This window comes from Manis javanica, chromosome X, assembly GCF_040802235.1.
Source record: "Manis javanica isolate MJ-LG chromosome X, MJ_LKY, whole genome shotgun sequence".
Classification (NCBI taxonomy): Eukaryota; Metazoa; Chordata; class Mammalia; order Pholidota; family Manidae; genus Manis; species Manis javanica.
Window position 1 is genome coordinate 124,886,133 of NC_133174.1, and position 12,105 is coordinate 124,898,237.

General features: G+C 37.6%; 1 long non-coding RNA gene across 1 annotated transcript; it reads left to right on the forward strand.

Annotated features, from left to right (window-relative positions):
• The first annotated feature begins 4,377 nt into the window (after positions 1–4,377).
• Positions 4,378–8,062, forward strand: LOC140847490 (uncharacterized). The gene is made up of 3 exons (XR_012127553.1): positions 4,378–5,443; positions 7,148–7,307; positions 7,467–8,062. It is a non-coding gene; the product is annotated as an uncharacterized lncRNA (long non-coding RNA).
• The last annotated feature ends 4,043 nt before the right edge of the window (positions 8,063–12,105 follow it).

The following is a 12,105-nucleotide window of genomic DNA, read 5'->3' on the forward strand; positions in this document are numbered from 1 at the left end:
TCAGAATTCCTCAAGTGACTTTGAGAAAAGACCTGGGCTCTATCCCAGACCTACGGAATCAGAATCTCTGGGGATTCTGTGAGTCTGGGAACCTGGGAGTCTGTGTGTTAACAAGCTCCTAAAATGTTGATGATCAACCAGTTTTGGAGCCACTATTCCATGACTGACTTGTGGGCAGGGTGCCAGAGCTATGCCTCTTACATTTGCAACAGCACAGTGCTTGTCACAGAGGTCAAATTAAAAAATATTGTATTGACTGATAAATTGAGAATTTCCAGAAATAGAAGGGAGATAAGACTTTAAATTAATTTCTTCCTTTTCAGCAGTGTTCCCCCCTCCACACACAAGTTCCTCTGTAAAATAGGAGTAGTGACACTCTACCTTATGGGGTTGCTCAAATCAGATAACACGTGGGAAAGCAATGGCTGTTATTACATGAATAGTTGTTATACACTTCCCATAAGCCCAGCATCATGCCAGGAGCTGTGGAAGGTAGATAAGAAGTTTAAAACATGATTCCTGCTCTAACAGAGCTCAGGATCTGAGGATCTGCTCAAGGAAACTAAATTAACACAGCTGGAACAAGCGAGGAGCAATGACTTCTGAGTGGGGCAGAAATACAAGCCAGGTGTACTCTGGGTAGGCTTCATGGGTAAGACTTGAGCTGAGCCCTGAAGGAAAAATAGGATACCGAGAGAGATGGGAGAGGCCAGAATATTCTAACAGAGGGGAATGGCATCAGACGTGACTGAGGCAGTTACCTATGTGATATATTTAAGTTGGCCCAATAAAGACTTGTCTCATCACATAACACCCTGAAATAACTCTGGATATTTGACTGTTTAGAATTCTGTTCCTTAGGATGGCTCTTCTGGAAATGCAAACACACCTGGGCTAGTTTGTGTATGACTTCATTTGCACCTTAGTGTGCGTTAGTTAAATCAGTATGCTTTCTCCCCAACATCTGGACGAGATGGGTGGGCTGAGGGATGGGACTCTGATTGGTTGAGGTGCAAGAAGGGGTCATTTTGGAGCCCCAGAAACAGTTTCAACTGGGAATCAAGAAAACAGCATAGGGGCCCAGAGAGGGCAGCAGGTATCAGGGCTCTAAATTGTCAATGATGACATCACTTGGAGTATGAGGAGGGGGACAAGTCCTAACCAGAATCTGTTTCAAATGGCTTCTTTCATTGACGTACTTGGAGGCTCTTGCAAACCAGGATAACACACAGATGTATATTAGTAAAGTATCAAGCTTCCACATTGGGCAAATGAAGATTTGTCACAGACGGATTATTTCATTTGATGATTGTTTGGGAGGATGGACTGTGACAGGCATGGAGATGCGGTTCTTTGGAACTAGGGGTGTAAAAGGCTCTTTTCTTTCACTTCATACCCAGGCTTTCTCTCCCAGTTCCTTTCCAGTTTGACTCCTGGGCTTGACCTCAGGTTGGAACAAATTTCCTTTGGAAAGGCTCTATTTTTTTCACCCGGAGTCTACTGCTGACAGCAGAACGTGTTTCTCAAATAGGTGTGATAAAAGACAGAGGCCATTTCTTTTCCTTCTCTGGACTCTGAGGAAGCTGGTCTCCCCACAGGGCTATACTTGGGGCATCTCTTCCTGACCAGCCCTCCACTCTCTGCAGCCATAATACCAGTGAGTTCAGCCAGCTAGCCAGCCTTTATTTGGCTTGGCAGTTCCCCGGCTAACATAGGCAAAGGTATTTAGGAAAATGTTCAAAAATCTTGACACTGGGACTTCAGGAATAAGCCTATGACAGGAAGGCCTGTCCACCTTTCTTTTATTTTACTACTTTCCTCACAGAGTCAGCACTTGCCCTTCCTATGGGGCACTTTGTTTTTCTGCCCCTATTAGGCATGACATATTCAAGCACTGAATTAATTCACAAATTAGTCCTTCCAAGCTCACACTGTACTAAGCTCCGTGTGGTAGACAGGATCTGGAGGGCAAGGTCACATCTTCAGACAGCAGATATCTCTCTTTCTCCCCTCCATACACACCCACACACAGAGAGAAAGAACATTTAGTTCCCAAGATGAGGCAGTAGAAGGTTAAGGTCAAAATTATTGTGGGGGAAGAGCAATCAGTGTCAACAGAATTTGGAAAAGGAAGGGTGAGATCCAGGAGGGGAAGTGGTTCAGTAAGGTTTCCAGTAGGAAGTGGCTGTGAGCTGGACTTTGACAGATGAGCTGCACTGGGAATGTATCCTTAGGTAAGTTTTGTCATCTAACACCCTTGAGGGAAGAATTTCAAATAATCCCTGAGGAATCACAGCCTACTATTCAAGGCCTTCAATTATATGGCCCTACATCCTCACCTTCCCCCTCCAAGAGCAATCCTAATGTTCGACTACCCAGGCTTCCTCACCCACCTCCATTTACATCTGGTCTCTTGAGCATCCCCGTTCATCCATGCCTTGGCTTTCTTTGCACTTCACTTTTACAACTTCATTCCCCTCCAATTTTCCAATGTTACCCATTCCTTGCCAAGTTCAAAAATCATTTCACGACTGGTCCCTCCTTGCCAACACACATCTAGTCATGTCTCCTCCCATGAACTTCTTCAACACATAAGACAGGTCTCTCCCATTTAATACACCACATATAAACCACTTGTTGTAACAGTTAACAATGGGATGTGACTGGATGCAGCAAAAGCAGTTCTAATAAGGCAGTTCATAGCAATGCAAGTTTACATTAAGAAACAAGAAAAAACTCAGATAAACAACCTAACTTTATACCTCATGGAACTAGAAAAAGAAGAACAAACCAAGTGCAAAGTTAGTTGAAGGAAGGAAATAATAAAGATCAGAGCAGAAATAAATGAAATAGAGTCTAAAATGACAATAGAAAAGACCTGTGAAACTAACAGCTGGTGTTTTTAAAAAAGGCTAAACAAAACAGAAAAACCTTTAGATAGACTTACCAAGAAAAAAGGGATAGGAGTCAAATAAATAAAATTATAAGTGAAATAAGAGGCATTACAAATGATACCACAGAAATACCAAGGCTCATGAGACTACTATGAACAACTACATGCCAATGAATTGGACAACCCAGAAGAAATAGATATATCCCTAGAAATATACAACCTACTAAGACTGAATTGTGAAGAAATAGAAAATAAGAATAGACCAATTACTAGTAAGGAGATTAAATCAATAATCAAAAACCTCTCAACAGAAAAGTCCTGGACTAAATGGCATCGGGGTGAATTATACCAAACATTTAAAGAAGAATTAATACCAATCCTTCTCAAACTCTTCCAAAAATACAAAAGGAAGAAACACTTCTAAACTCATTTTATGAGACCAGCATTACCCTGAAAACAAAACCAGAGACACTACAAGAGAAGAAAATTATAACCCAATATCCTGATGAACATAGAAGCAAAAATCTTCAACAAAATATTAGCAAACTAAATTCAACAATACATGAAAAGGAGCAGATCTCATGGTCAAGTAGGGTTTATTCCAGGGATGCAAGGATGGTTCAACATCTGCAAATCAATCAGTGTGATATACCACATTAATAAAATGAAGTATAAAAAACATATGATCATCTCAACAGACGCAGGTAAAGTATCTGACAAAATTCAACATCCACTCGTGATAGTTCTCCAATAACTGGGTTGAGAATGTAAGTCAACATAATAAAGGCAATATATGACAAGCCCACAGTTATCAGCCTTAATGGTGACACTGTAAGCAAACCATTCTTACATGAATCCATTGATATACAGAAAGAAAGCTTAAGAGAGAGAGGAAGCAATTGATAGCATGTGGGTAATTCTATCTATTGTTCCATTCAATAAGCTTTGCCCTGTGAAAAAGACAGATGCACCCTCATGTTTATCGCTGTACTATTTACAATAGCCAAGATATGGAAGCATCCTAAATGTCCATCAGTAGATGAGTGGATAAAGAAGATGTGGTACATATACACAATGGAATATTATGCAGCCATAAGAAAAAAACAGATCCTACCATTCGCAACAACATGGATGGAGCTAGAGGGTATTATGCTCAGTGAAATAAGCCAGGCGGAGAAAGACAAGTACCAAATGATTTCACTCATATGTGGAGTATAAGAAAAAAGGAAAACTGAAGGAACAAAACAGCAGCAGAATCCAGAACCCAAGAATGGACTAATAGTTACCAAAGGGAAAGGGATTGGGAACGATGGGTGGGAAGGGAGGGGTAAGGGTGGGGAAAAAGAAAGAGGGCATTACGATTAGCATGTATAGTGCGTGGGGGGCACGGGGAGGGCTGCACAGCACAGAGAAGACAAGTAGTGATTTTACAGCATCTTACTACGCAGATGGACAGTAACTGTGAAGGGGTATGTGGGGGGGGACTTGGTGATGGGGGGAACCTAGTAAACATAATGTTCTTTCTGTAATTGTAGATTAATGATACCAAAATAAAAAAAAATAAGCTTTGCCCTGGAGTTAACTTGAACTGTGAGATGTGAATTCACTCTTCCCTTATATGGTCTCAGTTCCTGTGGGCCTCTCACTGTGTGATTCTCATGCTTAAATATATGTGCTTTATAAATTCAACATGGCCCCTAAATGCAAGCCAATTGGCTTAGTTCTCAACTAAAGAAAGAATGATCTGGTGTAATGTTGGTATAAACTTGTGTTAGACTTACTAAAAAATGGTATGTCTCTCCAATGTAGCACCTTTCAAAGGAATTTTTGAGGGGTATTTTGTTTGTTTGTTTTTCATCAGGAATCTAACGCCTCATATGAGAGGACTTCCCCATACTTGTCTTGTTTCCCCAGCTGGTGTGAAAACTGTGTGAGCAGGACCTATGTTCTAAACTTCTTTGTATTCCTCCAAAGTGCCTAGCAAAGTAACTTGAAAATAATAGGAGCTAAACAAGTCAATGTTAAAGAGTATTCACTAGACACACATTAATTTTTGCAGCAAGTTTAAGGTTACTGAGACACCCCTAAGCTCCCTGCAAAATGGAAGGAAAGATTTGTGCTATCAATCACGTATATTCCATGACTTGTTGGCATCCTCTGGGCTATTTCTAGAGATGGAATCTGTCTGTCCCCATCCCTAGCTGGATCAACTGAGCACCTGGCAGTTTCCTATTGATGCCTGTTCAGCTGTCACCTTCAGACTCCTGGTTGTGTTTGCTCAATGTGTCTCCTAGAGCAGGCCTGACTATTTTGGGTCTAAGCTACAGCTGTCAGCGTTTCAGGCGTACCTCACGTATTTCTAGTATTAGCTGGAAATACTTGAAGCCTGAAAAAGTAACTATAATGTTCTGAGTATGAAGGAAATATTTAGGCAAGTATCAACTGGCAGCATATAAGGCTAACTAAGAAAAATCAAGTCCCTGGTGATAAAATGAGATGAGAACAACATAGCTAAGCCATCTTGGATTACTTGCATTTTAGTAGCGTGGGGTGAGTTACCGAACTATATTATTTTTATTGGTATGCAATTATGGGCTTACCAAATGTAAGATGGTTTGCCTAAATGTGAAATGACAAATTGAAAGCATTTGTTTTGCTCTAAAAGAGAATAATTATAATTCCTCAGTTTAAAAAGTCATTCTGTTTATACACTTGTCCTAAGGATGCTTTAAAAGTCAAGTTGTACCTCTTGACCTCATTCTTTTAAATATTTGATAATAATTTCTGCTCTCCATTCTGACAGGATACAGTATTGACCTGGGGCAATTATGCTGTGGCTCTGTACCAAATTATTAAGATATGATTTGTTCTCTTGGACTCAGGCCCAGGAAAAGTATAGAGTAAATTTTATGGCATGGCTAGGCACCAAGGCAAGATGAAGGTGATAGAGACTTCTTCAACTTCCAAGATCAAATTAAATTTGATGATTTAATGTAAGCCAGTTCAGTCACATGTTCTCTTACATTTAACAGTTATTTTGGATTGCTTTATTTAGGTGTGTCGGGGAGGTGTCAAATCGCTCTTCATTTTTGTCTCTTAATAATTTTGTTTTTTCACAGTTTTGTTTATATAATGTGTAATGGGAAAAAAACTTTAAAAATAACCAATAAATCCTCTGTCACTAAGATCCTCCAGATAAGAGCTATTAGTGGAACGAAAGGTTCTGGACATGAAGGATGAAGTTATTATGGCACGAGTGAGACGAACACCATAGGCTCAATACTTGAAAGGACTGATTATCTTCATTTTCTGTCTATATTTACAGACTTCTTCCCAGATGATTTTGACCAGGTAGTCCAGGGACTACACTTTGAGAGTCACTACCTTAGAGACTAAACACAGTCATGTCCATGGTCTAAAGAAAATTAAAACCTTAGGAGTCATTGCCTTTAGACACTTTTTAAATTTTTCTTTTCACGGAAATATGTGCCTTTATGATAATTCTAATCTTGCTTCCTTCTAGCCAATAAATTATTGATAAAGAGATTACTGAAGTAGATCATGTGTTGACAAATTTGAAAACTTAAGTTTTCAGCCCTAGCACTAATTTATGGTCTAATTTTGACTTAATCAGTTACTTATTTTCCCTTTTTGTAAATTGAAAGTCCATCTAAGAAACATATGGCAAATTCTGGGTGAAAACCACTGAGAAAATGCTTCTTGTATCACAAAATGATTTTTTTTCCTAATATGGTTTCCAGCAAAAAAAAATAAAAATAAAAAGACACACAGTTAAATTTGAATTTCAGATACATGACTCATTTTTGGCATAAGTATACCCAGTGCAATATCTGGGATATACTTATACTAAAAAATTAATTGGTTATCTGAAATTCAGATTTAACTGGGCATCCTATATTCTATCTGGCAACCCTATCTCTACCAACACCCTTTTCCTGGAGCCCACACTTACTTTCCAAGACCTGGGGCAACCAAAGAAAGCATTTTTTAACTCAAGGCCAGGAAGGAAATGAGCACTTATTTAGCATAATATATAGCACAGGAGAAATGCTAACAGGAGGTTAACCTTCCACACATGAGAAATCTAGGTGTCTTCTGGTAATGAGGTGGGAGGGACTACTGTGGGGGAAGGGAAGGGAGGACAGAGAGTGACTGGACAAACACACACATGAAATCCCCAAGTGCGTCCAATCAGTTATTCAAAGAAGGTGACCCAACTTGCTGTTCTTATAGCCTCAGAAGAAAACGGAGAACCAAGGACTTCTTCAAAGAGAAAACTTCTGTCACTTTTCCACAGTCACCTCCAAAGGGAATATGGCATTTCTATACCAGACAGCATCATCTGGGAAACACCGCTTGGCTCTTCCATTAACTCCTATGTCCTTCCACAACTGTGAGTCAAGAATTTAGGTGGCAAAACTCACTGTGCTCTCTGGGTTCCACAAGCTCCACTCCCCACAGGCAGGTTTTGCAAGGGGTGCTCAGTCTCTTGTGTTATGCAGCTGTATTTTGAAAAACCCATCTTAACTCCTCTCTTTCCTCCAACGCACAGGTCTTTCTTCCTTGCAGCTCCTGTTGGTCTTCACCAACTAGTTCACTTTTCTTGCCTTCAGCTCTCCAAGAGCCAACATATCTCTTCGCTGTCATTCTGATCTTCCTGCCAAGATATGGATTTACAATGGCAAGCAACTGCTTTGCTCTGAATTCAGCCAAATAGGGGTACTTGGAGGTCACAGGTAACTGATGAGGGTGGAGGTGGTTTCAAAAAGTACAAGAATTTTCTTCATGATAAAAAGAACGAATGCTTGATAGTAACTATACCAGTTGGTGTGAGGATTTAATAATGTATATAACTTTTGAATCACTATGTTGTATACTTGAAACCAATATAATATTGTATATCAACTATACTTCAATTAAAAATATATCAAAAAAGAATGCATGCTTATTGGAAAAAATTCAAACTAAATATAAAAGAAAGGAAAATAAAATACCTTTAATCATAAGACCCGGAGATAACTACTCTGAACATTTTGCTGAGCATTTTTCAATATTCATTCATTTCTTCAAAAAGTATTTATTAGTGCCTCTCAGGCACTAAACACTGTTTTAGACTCAAAGGGAACATCAATAAATAAAGCAGAAAAACAAAACTCCTACCCTCATGGCCCTACTTACATACACACAAGAAACACATACATACATATAATTTTACATTAATGGGCTTATATTATATATGCTATTTTATAACCTATTTCATGTAATAATATGTTGAGGACCTCTTTATATGTCAATAAATATTGATTTATGGCACCCTCTTAATATCTGTCCAGCATGTTTCATAGTGTATATACCATGATTTATTTAACCTTTAATCGTCTCCCAATAGACATTATTTCCAGTTTCTCTATTATAAAAAATAGTGTGATGAGTGTACATGTACATGTACACATTTGTATGCTTGTCCAATCATCTTAATAGGATAAATTTCTGGTTTTACTCCTACCTTGCTTGCTATTTCTTCTCAGTCTCTTTTGTACTTCCCCTTCTCTGCTTGACCTCCAAACGTTAATGCATTCCAAGGCTAAATCTTTAGTCCTCTTTTCTAGCTTCAATACACTATAGATTGTCTCATATAATCCCATGATTTAAACAGTATATGCTGATGACCTCCAAATTTATATCTACAATCTTAGCATCTCCTCTTGAGCTCTAGATTCATATATCCCAGTGTCTGGGAATATCCACTTGTATATCTGTCACAGAATCTCAAATTTAATGTGACCAAAAGAGAATGCTTAATTTTACCACCAAAATGTATTCCTACCTCAGTCTTCCGTACTTTAGAAAAATGGCATCACCATGCACACTTATTCGGGACTCGAACAAAGCATCAGATCTGATTTCTCCTCTTTTCTTTACTCTCAGCCCTCTTTCAAGTCTACCTCCAGAAGATAGTTCAAATCCGTCCCTTTCTCTCTATATTTACTGCAACATTCACTTGCTACCACCTTAATCCAAGCCATTCCAGCCTTTCACCCAAGCTACTTCATTAGCCTTCTAACTGGTCTTTCAGCTTCTGCTGTCCCTCTACAGTAGCTCAACTTATCTTTTAAAGATATAAATCAGGTCTTGTTACCTCCATGCTTGAATCCTTCTAATGGTTTCAAGTCACACTCAAAATCAAATAAAAACTTGTTACAAGTCTACAAAATCATCTAGCCCCCATTTAATTATTCTACCCCATCTCATGCATGCTTCCTTTTGCTAGCCATACTCCAGCCACAGAGGCCTTTTTTTCTATTTTTTGAACACAGTAAACTCATTGCTGCCTCAGGTCAGGAAAGTTGCCTCTGCCTAACACACTCTCCTAAATATTCAGATGCCTGCCTCCTTATTTTTCAGGTTGTAGCTCATATATCACTACTTCTAAGAGGTCTTTGCCGATTATTCCATATAGAGTTATAGAGTAGCCTCCACCCTGTCATCCTCTATTTCATTACCCTGTCTTACTGCCTTTATAGTACTTGCGATTATATGAAATTAATTGTCTTGTTTGTTTATATATTTACTTGTTTATTCTCTTCATTCCATGAGAGCAAGTGCTTTGTACATCTTGTTTGCCACTGTACTTCCATATCCTAAATCAGTACTTCACCCAGTGTAGGTGCTCAATATAGTAAAACTTCTATTATTTAATCCCTTCTTTACTTACTGTCCTGATTTATCAACTCTTTCCATTCCTCCTGTAAAATATATTGACTGATATCTGCGAAATGCTGAATGCTTGAAGCTAGTAGGCCATTCCTTAATACATCTGTACACTTTTGCTCACACCAGTTGAGCTGTATATTTACAAGAGCCAGTTGTGTTGTCCCCAGTCTTGTGCTCTGTAATTTAAATAACTATTCTATAAACTGATGACAAAAAAATGTGAAAATGAAGAGCTCTTTCTATAAAATTTGAATGCTTTAGAAAGTCGCAATAAGGAAGACCCCCCCAAACCCCAACGCATGTTGGATTGTGTATAGACAAGACAACCATAAAAGCCTGTGGAAAATAATAATGATTAGAAGGATTGCTTTGTAAGTGTCTTTAAGACACTGAGCCACTTTTAAAAATTGGAAACTGCATATTGAAAACAATGTATTATGAGTATACTTTACGTAATGACAATAGGAACTAAGATCGAAGAAGTCCAAGTCTTCAGTAAGATAAATAAAATAAATACAAACCCAGAATATCATAGTGAAAACAAATAGAATGCCCTCAAAATAACCACAAAGACAAACTACAAAAACTGACTGACATAAAAAGAATAGACTGAAAATAGATAGCAGACAATAGACTTCCCATCAGCAACAATAGAACTCAGAAGACAATGGAATATTTGCAAGTGCTAAGGAAAAATAGCCATTAACTTAAAATTTTATATAGAGAGTTGAATTATCATTCATGAGTGAGGGCAAATCAAATAAAATCCTTTTCAAACAAGGACTAAGAGAGTTCATTAGTCAAAGACCCTCATGAAAAGAACTATTAAAGGATATATATCAAGAAGAAAATTGAACCCAGATTAAAGGAGTAAGGTTGAAGAAACAATGGAGCAAACAATTTGATAAACATATAGGCACTTGTAAATAAGCATCAGTGTAAATACAGGGTTTCTTTTTGGCATAATCAAAAATCAAACCAAATTCACCTGTTCTAAAATTGTAATTTATATCTCAACAGGGCTTTTTTTAAAGCCAAATAATAATAATATAATGACCAGTTTTGGGTGGGTATTGAAAAGTAAGGTAGAGCCAAGTTATTGTTCAAGATAGGAAGTAGAAAACTGAAGATAAAGAGAGGTAGTCTGCCCAAAAAAAGAAACCATCAATAAAATGAATAGCTAACCTACTGAATGGAAGAATATATTTGCAAATGGTATGTCCAACAAGGGGCTAATATCAAAAATATATAAAGAACTCATACAACCCAATACCAAAAAATAAATAATCCAGTTAAAAAATGGACAGAAGACCTAAATAGCCATTTTTCCAAGATGACATAAAGATGACCAACAGACACATAAAAAGATACTCAAATTGATAATCATCAGGGAAATGCAAATCAAAACCCCATTGAGACATCACCTCACACCAGTAAGAATGGTTAATATCAAAAAGACAAGTAATAAGAAGTGTTGACAAGGATATGGAGAAAAAAGAACTCTTGTGCACTGTTGGGAATGCAAATTGGTGCAGTCACTATGGAAAACACCATGGAGGGTCTTTAAAAAATTGAAAATAGAAATGCCATACAACTCAGTTATTCCACTTCTGGGAATTTACCTTAAGAAAACAAAATCACTAATTTGAAAAGGTTTATGTACTCCTATTTACAATAGCCAAGATATGGAGGCAATCTAAATGTCCATCACAGATGAGTAGATGAAGAAAATGTGGTACATATATACAATGCAATATTACTCAGCCATAAAAAGAATGAAATCTTGCCATTTGTGACAATATGGATAGACCTAGAGGATATTATGGTAAATGAAGTAAGTCAGACCGAGAAAGACACATATCATATGATTTTACTTATATATATAATCTGAAAAACAAAACAAATGAACAAATATACAAATAAAACTCATAAACATGGAGAACAAACTGGTGGTTGCCATGGGGGAGGGAGATGAGGGAATGGGCAAAATAGGTGAAGGAGATAAACTTCCAATTATAAAATATATAAATCACAGGGATGAAAAGTACAGCATAGGGAGTATGGTCAACAATATTGTAATAACTTGGTATGGTGATAGATGGTAACTACATTTGTCATGGTGAGCATCACTTATTGTACGTAATTGTTAAATCACCTCTGTTATGCACCTGAAACCAATATAATATTGTATATCAACTATCCTTCAATAAAAAGATAGGAAGTAGAGGATTGAAGATAGAAATTAGAAGGCTGTAGTTAAAACATACTAAGTTTATTTATTATTCAAGGGATGAATAGAAATATATATTAACCAAAAGCTGGGTCCAGTCAATGGGTGCATGTAAAAATTTTACAGGTAACCATTCAAGTAACAGAAATACAATTTCCAAAATTTTAGAGAAACACAGGAACTATGTAAAAAATTAATCCAAGGCAGGAAAGAAAGAAAAGAGAAGAAATGCAAAACTATAGTAACA